The following is a 12228-nucleotide window of genomic DNA, read 5'->3' on the forward strand; positions in this document are numbered from 1 at the left end:
AGAAAGAATATATCATCTATAAGATATTAAAAAAAAAGAAAAAAGAAAAAAAAAAAAGAAACTTGAAAGAATTTGAATTTGACTTCTGCACATGGCTTCAAGGATGAACAATGGTATACTAGTAGATATTTGTGGCTACCAGAAATTATTTTTTTTGCTCCTCTCAACTCAATGAGCATGAATTCAGAGAAATATAGTTTCCCATACAGACAGGAAGCAGAAATCTACATACTAGCCCCTGGAGTCACAGAGGACCTTCAGCTATCTAAGCATATAGAAAATGTTGGCAGTTTAGATCATCCTCATGATGGCAATTACTAACCTTTTTTTTTTTTTTTTTTTTTTTTTAGAAATTTAGATCTTGACAAGTGACACATCATAGAACGAAAGATAGAGATACAATAAAGGCTGCCATCCTTGGAATAGAATCGTGGGAAGTAAAGACAAGGTGTTAAGAAATGTAGAGTAAGCTAGCCAAGTAACTGATATAAATTTGACCTGGAACATAATCAGGAACTACTGAAATGGTTCAAACAGCACTGGGAGGGATGTGGGCAGATAAGAGAAATGCTTTTGACAGGAGCTATTTGGACTGTAAGGATCTGGGAGTACTATAAATATATATATATATATGCATATAAATTATCTTTAGATGTTTTGGAATAAATGTAATAAGATGCATTAAAAAATGAAGACACATCTATAATCAGAGAAAAAGGTACAATGATATTTAGACCGCTAGTGTGCAGAGATCATTTCTTCTCCCACTGACTGGTATTTCCTTATTCTTTCTGAGTATTCTCTTGTCTGTCTAGGTACATCTGTTATCTCCCGTACCATATTTAACTTGTAAATGCCGTGAGGCAGGCATCATCCTTCTGTTTTCTGCTTTTATGTCTGTTTTCTCTGTAAAATACTGATACAAGATCGAGCTTTTTCGTGTTATAGTAATAGGCATATTGATAAAGATGTCAAAAACATATCTAAGCAAACAAAAAAATGGATGAGGGAATTGAGTGCACCCTCAGTAAGTTTGCAGATGACACCAAGTTGGCAAGAGGTTTCAATCTATTGGAGGGTAGGAAGGCCCTGCAGAAGTCATTAATGAATAGATTAAGTTATACTGGTCCCATGACTGTGCACAGTGTACAAAACTAGTGACTTACCTCCAACTGGACTCAATGCCACTGATCACAGCCTTCTGAACTTGTCCATTCAGCCAATTTTCAATTCACCTCACAGTGCAGGATTCTAACCTATATTTTGACATCTTACCAACCAGAATGTTATGGGAGAGTGTGAACTGTTTTACTAAGGCCAAACCTTACTATAGTCAAGATGATAGATAGATAATGATGGACTCCTCTAAATATCTCCTATCTATGTATGTTCTACCTCTCATAAAATGGGTAATTATTTACTGAGACACAGAGTGTGAAATTCTGAAATATATTGCTCAATATAGTTTTAACACTATCAGTTTTCTCTTCAAATTTACAGGAATTGATTTTAGGTCTCTATTCAGAATCAAGTATAAAGAAAATTTAAAATTATTGTCTTTGTTACCTCACCATCATAGTGTAATACTGTTTGGCATTCAGATCACTGAATGCTAAGTAGAATAGCATCAAGTGGAGAGACTGTGACTCATATCAGATGGTAGGGAATGAATCATAAAATTCCCTCAATTCAACAAACCATTTAAGTAAGGCTTTAAGTAAGTACTCTATGGACTGAGTAATGGGTGAATTGGCATCGAGACAGCACTGTGCCGTTTTGCTTTTGCCCTTTATCAAATGTGCCCCAAAGTACTTAATTCTCAGGTAGAAGAAAAACAGAAGGTGAACTCATGGCTAGTGTTGAGACTAGACCCAGAATGACTTTTAAGAAGGATAAGAAGAACAGATACAATGGGAAGAATAGGGCTAAAAGTAATAGTAATAACAATGTATCATAGCAAAGAAGATAAATCTGTTTTAAGGCTATTTTTACCTGTAAAATTTGTGTGCAATCTCAATGTTACTTTTCATTTATGTCAGGAGAATTAGTCATTATTAAAATAAAAGATACTTAATCAGAAAAGCGTTGAAAGTAAATTCACAACAGTTCTGTTCTAAAGTACTTGGCTAGCTAAAAGAAAATATATATTAACTCATAGAAATTACAAATTCTAGGCTTCCAGGACTGTAGTTATTTTATATTCTTCAGTTCAATATAATATAAGTATAGGTGACAAGTAGTTTTGGCTATGGATTTCTTAATTTGAATTCAGGGGTGGCTGTACTGCTGAGAGCTTTAACTGTAGCATCTGTACTGACATGCATCATGGAGTTTTTTCAAGCATTGGTATTCTAACCAAGAACAGAAGGTATTTATTAACTGGAAGACTCATGAAATGTACCAATCAGGGAAATAAAATAAAATAAAATAAAATAAAATAAAATAAAATAAAATAAAATAAAATAAAATAAAATAAAATAAAATAAAATAAAATAAAATAAAATGGGATTGTACTGTTAGGCGGTTAATGGAATTAAGGCAGAAATGACCTTGAAGTTGAATTAGTACAGTAAAGTTGCTAACGGAAAGCAAAGCTATATCAAGGATACATCAACAAACATGCCAAACACAAAGCAAATGCAGTGTTTTTGCATAAAATATGATGCTCTGGTATGATTTTTTAATTATTATTATTGTTAATATTATTATTATTTTTTAACTGGAAGTGAGTTATTGTTAAAACAAAACAAAACAACACAACATGTTTTAGGGTTTAAGACAGCAAGAATGAACCCTGACTAACATAAAGATATGGAATGTTAAATACAGGCTGAAATGTGCACTTGAATCTCTGTGATGTGAATGACTTGAAAATAGAACAGCAACAACTGATAAGAAAAAGCATATTAGAGAGAAGTCGAGTTCAGCTATACAGGACAGAGAGCCTTTCTGTTTTAGCATTCTGCCTTTGACTGATGTTTCTAGCTGAAGTTAGTAAAGAGTTAAATAGAACAAACATGAAATTGCACAGTAGATTGTCACAACAATGAAACAATCAATCCATGGAAAGTTGCATTAAATTTCAAATATAGAGTATTAATGGAGCTTGATAATAACATATGCTTTTTGGAGAATTAACATATATTAACTAACATGAATCTTAATATTGATTATTGACAATCAAAATCTTTTATGACTATTGATAAAATTAACAGATATAATAAGAGAAAAAGTATGAATATTAGGACACTAGTCTGTAAACATGGAATAGAGATCCACTGTGTCTTGACTCCATGGATGTACTTGTACTTGCAATACTAGTGAGGAAATGGAAAAATAAACAAATACATAAAAGCAAAGTAGGCCAGAATCTGAAGAAAATAAATTAACATGTAAGTGTTGTATACAAAAATAAGTGACTCAAAGGTCAGAAGTTAGTGGAACAAAAAGTACTGCATGAAATTGCTTCTGAATTTATAGTGAAGCAGAAATTATGACCTCATTTAAGATGGTGGTTTGAAAATTAAATGGAAAACAGGGCTTCTTAATAATATAATAAATGGAAAAATTATACCTTTATGTACAAGTAAACCTACTGGTTGAATGTTCAGTCTAGCTGATAGTTCAATCTAACAAGACTAAATTCCATAATCTATTCTAAAATTCCATAATCTGTTCAGGTGAAGTGAAATTCACTTTTTACCAACTACTAGCTACAGATTGAAGATATTTGTTATTTAGCAAAATTAAAAAATAACATAATTTAAAACTAACAACAACAACAAAAAAAGAGTATACTAGATAATACTTGAACACACATGCTATTATATAAAGTTGTGATGAGCGCATTTATTTTAATCAGGGTCTGTAATCTACAAAATAAAATGTAAGTCAGCCAATGCCTAATACGATTGCAGAAACAGTAAACCCAGAACAGGTTACAATCCTTGCTGACAATGTTATAAATATTATGCAACATTTTTGGTATTTGGTAAAATTTTAAAAATTCTCATGTGGTGAAGCATGCCAAAAAATATTTTAGATTAATGAGATTTTTACTGCATTGTTCCATCATTTACGTCACATTGTCCCTATTCATCTGCCCTACTCTAGTGTTTTAAGTATGTCAGGAAAAGAAAGAAGAAGAATAAGAAAAAAAAAAACTCACGGAGATAAATTCAAAGTAACCTTATATCATTCTAACATTTTGAGGGCAGGAAAGCCAAAATATGATAACAGGCTTTAGACTACTGACTAGAGACAAGAGATGTTACCCTAGGGTGACACGACCAACAAGGCCATGTCCATTTATGCTGAGCATAAACAGTCAGAAAACAATAAATAGTGAAAACAGTAGCCTTGTGGGGAAAAATACATCTAAAATATCCAATACCATGCTGAAGGCTGAGTAAGAAGAGGAACTGTTGCAGGAAGCACGGCTGAAAGCACGACAGACACCAGTAGAGTCAGATCACGCTCCATTTTATTGCCCCAATAGCCTAACTTTTATAGAGAACTTAACAAGGGTGGACAGTGTTTCACACAAGGTTATTGGTCAAAAGCACTCAGACAAACAACTATAAGAAAACAAACCCACCTGCAAGAAAACAACCCCTTGTGATTAGCAGTCACATAGACCTTGTCCTTGAAGCCAGCTACTGGTAACAATATTTTTCTGAATTCCTCAATTGGGCGATGTGGGAACACTGTCATGGGAACTTCTCATAGTTGCCCTGGTAGCTTGGTTTGCTCAGCTACAGCAAGCCATGGGATTTTTGCTGTTTCAAGAAATCCCTCAACAAGGAACTAAGGGCCAGGCAACAGCTGCAGTGAGCATCCTGTTCCCTAGAGATTATGATGTTGGTTGCACCTGGACCAGAGAAATCCACCTGTTCTAATTTGTAAAGTTTTAATAAAATTAAAGTACTAGATATGCTTTATGTATATGTGACACCAATTACCTATCTTTTCTGTTTGTTAAAGTAGAGATTTTTTTTTTTTCCTGCACAAATACACGGTTTCCACTTAAAATAAAATTTAAAAATGAACAAAAATAACTTCAGCATAACTTCCTATTAGGCTATTGAATTCATATTATCAGAACTCTCTGATTTTAAAGTGCTCATTCCTATTTCAATGATCACATCACAAGAAAAGTATAGGGTGAAAAACAAGCATAATTTATTTATTTATTTATTTAGACTAAAACTAGGTGTTATTTTCACTCAGATATGTACTCTGGTCTCAATAAATAACCTTTAAAACTATATGACCAACTACATTTTCAAAAAGAGCACAATATTATGCAGTGTGATTTATACCGTCAAGACAAGAAAAATAAAATTAAAAAGAAAGACAAATGACACAGTATTTATAAACAAAACAGAATTATATTTACTTGTAAAGAAATAATAGAAAGTTTAATGTATAATGATTATTTTCTAAGGTTTTTGTATATCTGAAGTGGAATATTTCTAAAGAACCAAAGGAAGTGAATACCATTAAATTTCTTAGAATTATAGAGTGGCTTGGGTTGGAAGGGACCATGAAGATCAACTAGTTGCAACCCCCCTGCCAGGGGCATAGATACTTTCCCCCACAGCACGCTGCTCAAAGATTTATCCAACCTACATAATTTAAATTAAGAAACAAATAGTTGCAACAACAACAAGTATAAATAAATATATATATATACATTACGTAAGTATAATAAGTATATATATAAATATATAAGTATATAAATAAATAAATAAATATACAGACACACATTTATTTATTTATTTATTTATTTATTTTAGAAGCCCCAAGTGCCTAAGTTTCTCAAGACTGAGTAGCCAGGCATCCTGTTTCCCTCTGAAGTCTGTTGAGTAAACCAAAATTAAGTTTTTGAAGATAAAATTTGTCTAACTTAATGAAACTCCAGTCATTTGAGTTGGAAGGAACCTGAGGAACTCAGCCTACAGTTGTTCAGCCTGGAGAAGGGAAGGTTCTTAGGGAGACCTTTTCACGGCCTTCCAGCACCAAAAAGGAGCCCATAAGAAAGCATTAGAAGGCCAGTTTGGACAGGGCTTAGAGCAACCTGCTGCAGTGGAACATGTCCCTGCCCATGGAGGTAAGGGGGGGCGGGGGTGGGGGCAGGGGCAGGGGGTTGGGATTAGATGATATTAAGTGATATTTAGATATTAGATGATATTTAAGATGATATTAAGATATTAATATTCCAACCCAAGCCATTCTGATTCTATAGGTAAACAGGATAATGAAGATCCTTGTGAAAGAGAACTGAGGTTCTGAAGCCTGACAATGAGACCAAAGTGGGAAACTACCTTTGGTAGGTGTAAGAGAGAGAAAGTTTTGTTTTTACATCCTTCTGTAGAGTAGGCTGTAGCAAATCATACACAGGCACATTTGAAAATAGAAGTTTTTAAACTTCGGAGTTAATATTTTCTATTATTTCAAGCATTAGCACATTACATATAATTTTTACATCTGCACTGTGCAAGTATTTTATATTAAATTTGCTATTCACACTCCTCTAATTTGTTTCTCTTTTAATCTATTAATATTAGTCTCATCCCAAATGACACATATCTCAGAATCATGAAATGTTATATATTTATACATGCAGGTAAAAACAAACAAACAAAAAGACTTGCTGTGTATTTCACATTAATTTTGTTCTCATCATTATATTGTTTCTCATGATTATATTGTTTTATTTCAATCTTCTTTCAAAATAATGAGATGCACTTTCATAAAATGCTTGGAAATTTATCTGTGTTACTTCTGTTATAGTTTTTTTTTTTAAAAAAAAAAAACACAAAAACACACACACACACACACAAAAAACCACTATATTAACAATATTAATATGAACCCCTAAACTTTAGTGTTGATGTTTGTTTGTTTGTTTGTTTTAAAAAGGGGGGAGGGGAACAGTTGATTTTTATTTTTATATCTGATGTAATCCATAAAGGTTCTAAGCACTCCTTTCAAATGTGGGATTTGTGATTTCAGTAAAGATTTTTGTGATGATTCCATTTATTAGCAATATCAAATTTCTTTCACAAAGTTTCTGTTAAAAGTCTCTCAACTTTCTCATTTGTTGTTTGTTTCTTTGTTTTCTTCTCTTCCTTTGTTAATCTATTACCTTTTATTTAAATAATAGTTCTGGTTTTCTTTATAGATTTTGCTGTATTATAACTATTTTGTAACTCAGAACTGTTAGACAAAGAACTAATTTGATTTTTTTTTTTTTAACTGAAACATCAAAATATGTTTTTTTCAAGAACTTACAATATACAACACTTATACTCGATGATCTTAAACAATTTGTTAAATAAAAATACAAAAATAAACAGGGTTTTGTATAAACGTTATGAAATATTGTTATTCATTTTCTGCCTTATATCACAAACTATAAAGACAGATTTCCCAACTCTTAATCTTGTATGTCAAAGAAAGATCTCTGGGTTCCATGTGTCAAGAAAGTTTCTGAATGCCAATTACATTTTTACTTACTTTATACATTATGACTTACTTTATACTTTATGACTTTATACTGTAAATTTACATGTGGTGTAATTTCAAAACAGAAACCCATTAGCTGGTGTTTTGCTATAAATGTCATAAGGAATAGTGTCAATTTCATGAGGAAAAGTAGCAACTTTGAGAATATTCCTTGAGACAGTTCTGATTTGTATCAGAAATATACCTTAAAACTTGTTTTGCACATTATCCCTAATTATTTTTAAATAATTAATTATTATTTCAGGCCTAAAAAGTTGTGAGAACCCTGGACAAGATTTTCAAAGCTACAAATAATGTTTCTTACACTCTGTTGTCTTGCTTTGACAACCTTAATTTCAAATGGCAAACCTTCCTGCTGTGAACTCACTTAACTTCCAATCTTTAAAACCCTACTTGTTTCCTAGTATATGGTAATATACTTTGGCTTTTTTTTTTTTTTTTTAATAATTATTATCAATATGGTAGGATATTTTATTCTTATGCTAACTCACATCTTCTTTACTCTTTTTGGTATTTTATTGTGATTTTTTTATTATTATTATTATTTATGGAAAGTTGTAATTTGTCACTGTGTTCATAGATGACACATTGTCAGAGCAATGTAACATACATCTATCATCTATAATTATTTTTTCTTTATCAGATTGTCCATGTTATTTTTTAATGGAATTTTCCTGTGTAAATTCTAGTCAAGTCCTTGATGTGAAATTTCAATGTATTTATTGTAATGTGTATTTTTATATCTTTCAAGATTGTCAGAAAAATAAAATACTCTTAGTTTAGTGGTTTCACAACTCCTCCTTATTTATACGAACACTTATAGTATACTCTTACTTCACAATAAGTTGAAGAGATCATTCATATAATATGCTGCATAGTGAATAGGAAGCTAAATACCAGTCATTTCCAAGTCATGTGATTGAAATTCAAAACCAACTTGCTACAGTTTTTAATGTTTAGAAGTATTTGTTAGATATGATGAAAACATAGTTTTATATAGCTTTCTAGTATTTAAAGCATGCAGATGCACATACACACAAAAAATCACTGTGGAAGCAAATGGATCAATGAAGATAATTTGAGTTCAGACAGTTCAAGGGTTTAATTTCAATCATTTTAAGCATCTGAATTTTTAAACTTCACACACAAAATACATTTTAAAATACACTTGTGGAAAGTTCCGCATTTCAGGGGATTTTCTTTTTTTTTTTTTTTTTCTTTTTTTTTTTTTTGGCCCAGATGTATTCCCTTCAGTACTAGAAATTTATAGTGTTGATGGAAATGTTATGTAAATACGTGCACTGCTTAACTGAATGAAACAATTATCATTTCAACATAATAATGTGATATATAATGGCTGTTTATAGTATATAAACTGCAATCATTTTAGCAGTAAAGAAGAGTCAGAAATTTGTACTCCACCCATTCATATTACTTAGATATAGCAGAACAAGAGAAATAGAAATAGAGAGAAATTGAAAATATGATATAAAGTATTAAAACATTTTATGGTCTTAGAGGAACAGTATACTAAGCTAAAAGTTGTGGTGAAGGGTGTTCTTTCTGGTAGCATTGTATTACCTTAGGGTAAGAAGCTTTGGTAGAGACAGGCACACCCTTTCAATCTGAGAGGAAACTGACAAGTTGCATACCAATAGTTGATATGAACACTCTTGCCATCTGGTTATTATTTAAAAGATGGACATCTCTTTTTGTTGTTTTACGGTCATCTGCCTGAAGCAAATATGGAGAGGATATGCCTAGGAATAATAGTATTTTGCAAGAGTCCTGTGAACATTCCTTGTCACAGAGGTCTGGCTGCCTGGGACACTAAAGGGAATGGAGGGGAAGAGAAGGGGAGACAGCTCTTACCTGCACTATTTCTGTGCTGACCCCAAGCCCCAGAAACCAAAATCCCCAAGAAAGGGGAGTGCAATCAGGACCCTGACAGCAACCACACCTATCAGTGAAGTGTGTCAGAGTTTCAAGGTTGGAGGCATTTGATATGAAATGCCCTGGATGTAGCAGTGTAGTGCAACATTGTCTGTGGGTTCCGGCCTCAACTTGTTAGGCACTAAAGGATATTTTAGAGGCTTTTGTGTATGGGGTCACCTCAAAGGAGTCCCTAGTCCTGGTGGGACCAGATCAATTGTCACCGGATGGACTGAGTGTTAGTCTGGTAACATTAGCATGACTTTGCAGTGAAGCCTTGTATTGGGTTTGGTAGCAGGGGGCTCTAGGGCTGGCCTATGTGAGAAGAGTCCAGAAGCATCCCCATGTTAGAGAACAGCCAGTTCCAGATAGCTCCAAAGGGGACCTGCTGCTGCTTGCCAGAACCAAGCCAATGAGTTAAACTGGCTGCACCACTGTGGGAGCTCATATAAGAAAGGAAAATAATAATGGTAATAATAATGCTGTTGCAACAGCAGCTGGGAGAGAGAAGAATGAGAACTACCTTGAGTAGAAGTTCCTCTGTGGCTTGTAGAGAGTCCCATGGTGGAGCAGGCTCTTCCTCTGCAACCCACAGTGTACCACAGTAGAGCCAGTCTCCGCACTGCAGCTCATAGAGAGGCGCCCGTGGCAGATCTGGCCTGAAGGGTGCTGCAGCCTATGGAGAACCTCTGCAGGAGCAGACTCTGGGCCAGAACTGCAGCCCACGGTGAGGAGCCCATGGTAGAGCAGGTGATCTGGCAGGAGCTGCTGCCCATGGGAAATCCGTGCTGTAGCAGTCTGTTCCTGAAGGACTGCACCCTATGATATGGACCCTTATTGGAACAGTGCTTTAAGAATTGCTGTCTGTGGAGAGCCCACATAAGATACAGTTTGGGAAGGACTACATCCTGTGAGAGGGACTGGAGCAGGGGAAAAGTGAGGAGGAAGAAATGGTAGAGATGTTCTGGACAGACCATTCCCCACTTCCCCATTCACCATTCCCCTGCGCCAGTTGAGGAGAGGAAGTAGAAGAGGGTGAATAGAAGAGAAGGTGTTTTTAGTTAACTTTAATTTCTCACTGCTCTATTCTGACAGTAATAGGCAATAAATTATATTAATCTCCCCATGCTGAGTTTTTTTGTTTTGTTTTGTTTTGTTTTGTTTTGTTTTGTTTTGTTTTGCCTGTGAGTAATCTTCCTGTCCTTATCTCAACCTTTGAGCCCGTTTCATCATATTTTCTCCCCTTTTTTCTTTGAGAAGGGTGAGTGAGAGAGCAGTTGTGGTAGAGTTCAGGTGCCCAGTAGGGTAAAACCACAACAAGCCTTCATGTAGTTTATTCAGTAAATGACCCCATGAAACTGTTTTTCATTGAATGACAGAATCATAGTAGCATAGAATCTTAGAATTATAGGATCAGAGGTTCGTAGAATGCCTTGGGTTGAAAGGGGCTTTAAAGATCATCTAGTTCCATCCCACCCCCCCACCCAACCCCCTGCCAGGGGAAGGAATGCCACCCATGAAAGCAGAATGCCCAGGGCCTCATCCAGCCTGGTCTTGAACACCTCCAGGAATCCACAACTTCTCTGGGAAACTTGTTCCAGTGCCTCACCACCCCCACAGTAAAGAATTTCCTCCTAACCTCTAACCTAAGTATTCCTTCTTTTAGTTTAAAATCATTCCCTCTTGTCCTGTCATTATCTGACTGATCAAAAATGGATGTACACCTCATCCTCTGTGTGGTTAGTGGTTTCTTTGCTTTCACACCCCAGTACTCTCTGTTGTCATGGTACACAGAGCAATCATTATTTATGATATATGTAGCTGCTGCCAGCACTGTGCAGACATTTCAGCAGAGGTGCTGCTCTGCAGTACTGAAGTCTAACAAAACAAGGAAGAGATCACCCTAAAAGCCTAGTAAAAGTCAGCCATGCAAACATGTCGGATGGGATTGCCTATATCTGCATAATTGTAACACAAGTCTGAAGGTTGGGATCTAAGACATTTACAATCAACAAAACAGATGTAAAAGGTTGTAAAATCTGTTTGGTTGTATCTAAGGGCTGATTTATGTATTCGTTTATTTATTTATTTATTTAATGTAAATTATTTTCTCCCAACATTAAAATGTACAATAAATAAAGTATTTTTCATTTGTATCTAATAAATACTGAGGTCTTCTTCTCATTGATAGACAAAGTACCACTGGACAATATTGGATTACTTATTACAGATGATATCGTTAAATTAAAATACAGATTGGAAATAAATATTTGCAATATACTTGTGAAATATATATTTAAAAAAATCAACACAGATCTGTTTTTTTTTTTTTTTTTTTTTTTTTCCAGGAGAATGATAGTAACGTTTGCCTATACTGATACTGTCTCCACCCAAGATAATTTTAGCAAAGTCACATACACTGTGATGTTTAGTGGGAGAAATTGGAGTACCAGCCCAAAAAATATTTAAATAACTTATTAACACCCAATAGTTTATATCTCCTTTAGTAACTAGTTTTCCTGAAATGAGAAAATAAATAAACAAATAAATAAAATAAAATAGATTCAGAGATTGTCAGTGGGGAAACACAGATAAAATAGTCATTTAACTTTTCCTGGGGAACAGGGTTAAATAAACAACAACAACAACGAAATACTGTCTTTAACATAACTCACAGTCAATATTTGCTGTTTTTAAAGCTCAGAGAAATTATAAGGGTTAAAATTATCCTGTTCAGTTATTCTATATGATGAAAATTTCCCTTTC

This window comes from Anas acuta, chromosome 1, assembly GCF_963932015.1.
Source record: "Anas acuta chromosome 1, bAnaAcu1.1, whole genome shotgun sequence".
Taxonomy (NCBI): Eukaryota; Metazoa; Chordata; class Aves; order Anseriformes; family Anatidae; genus Anas; species Anas acuta.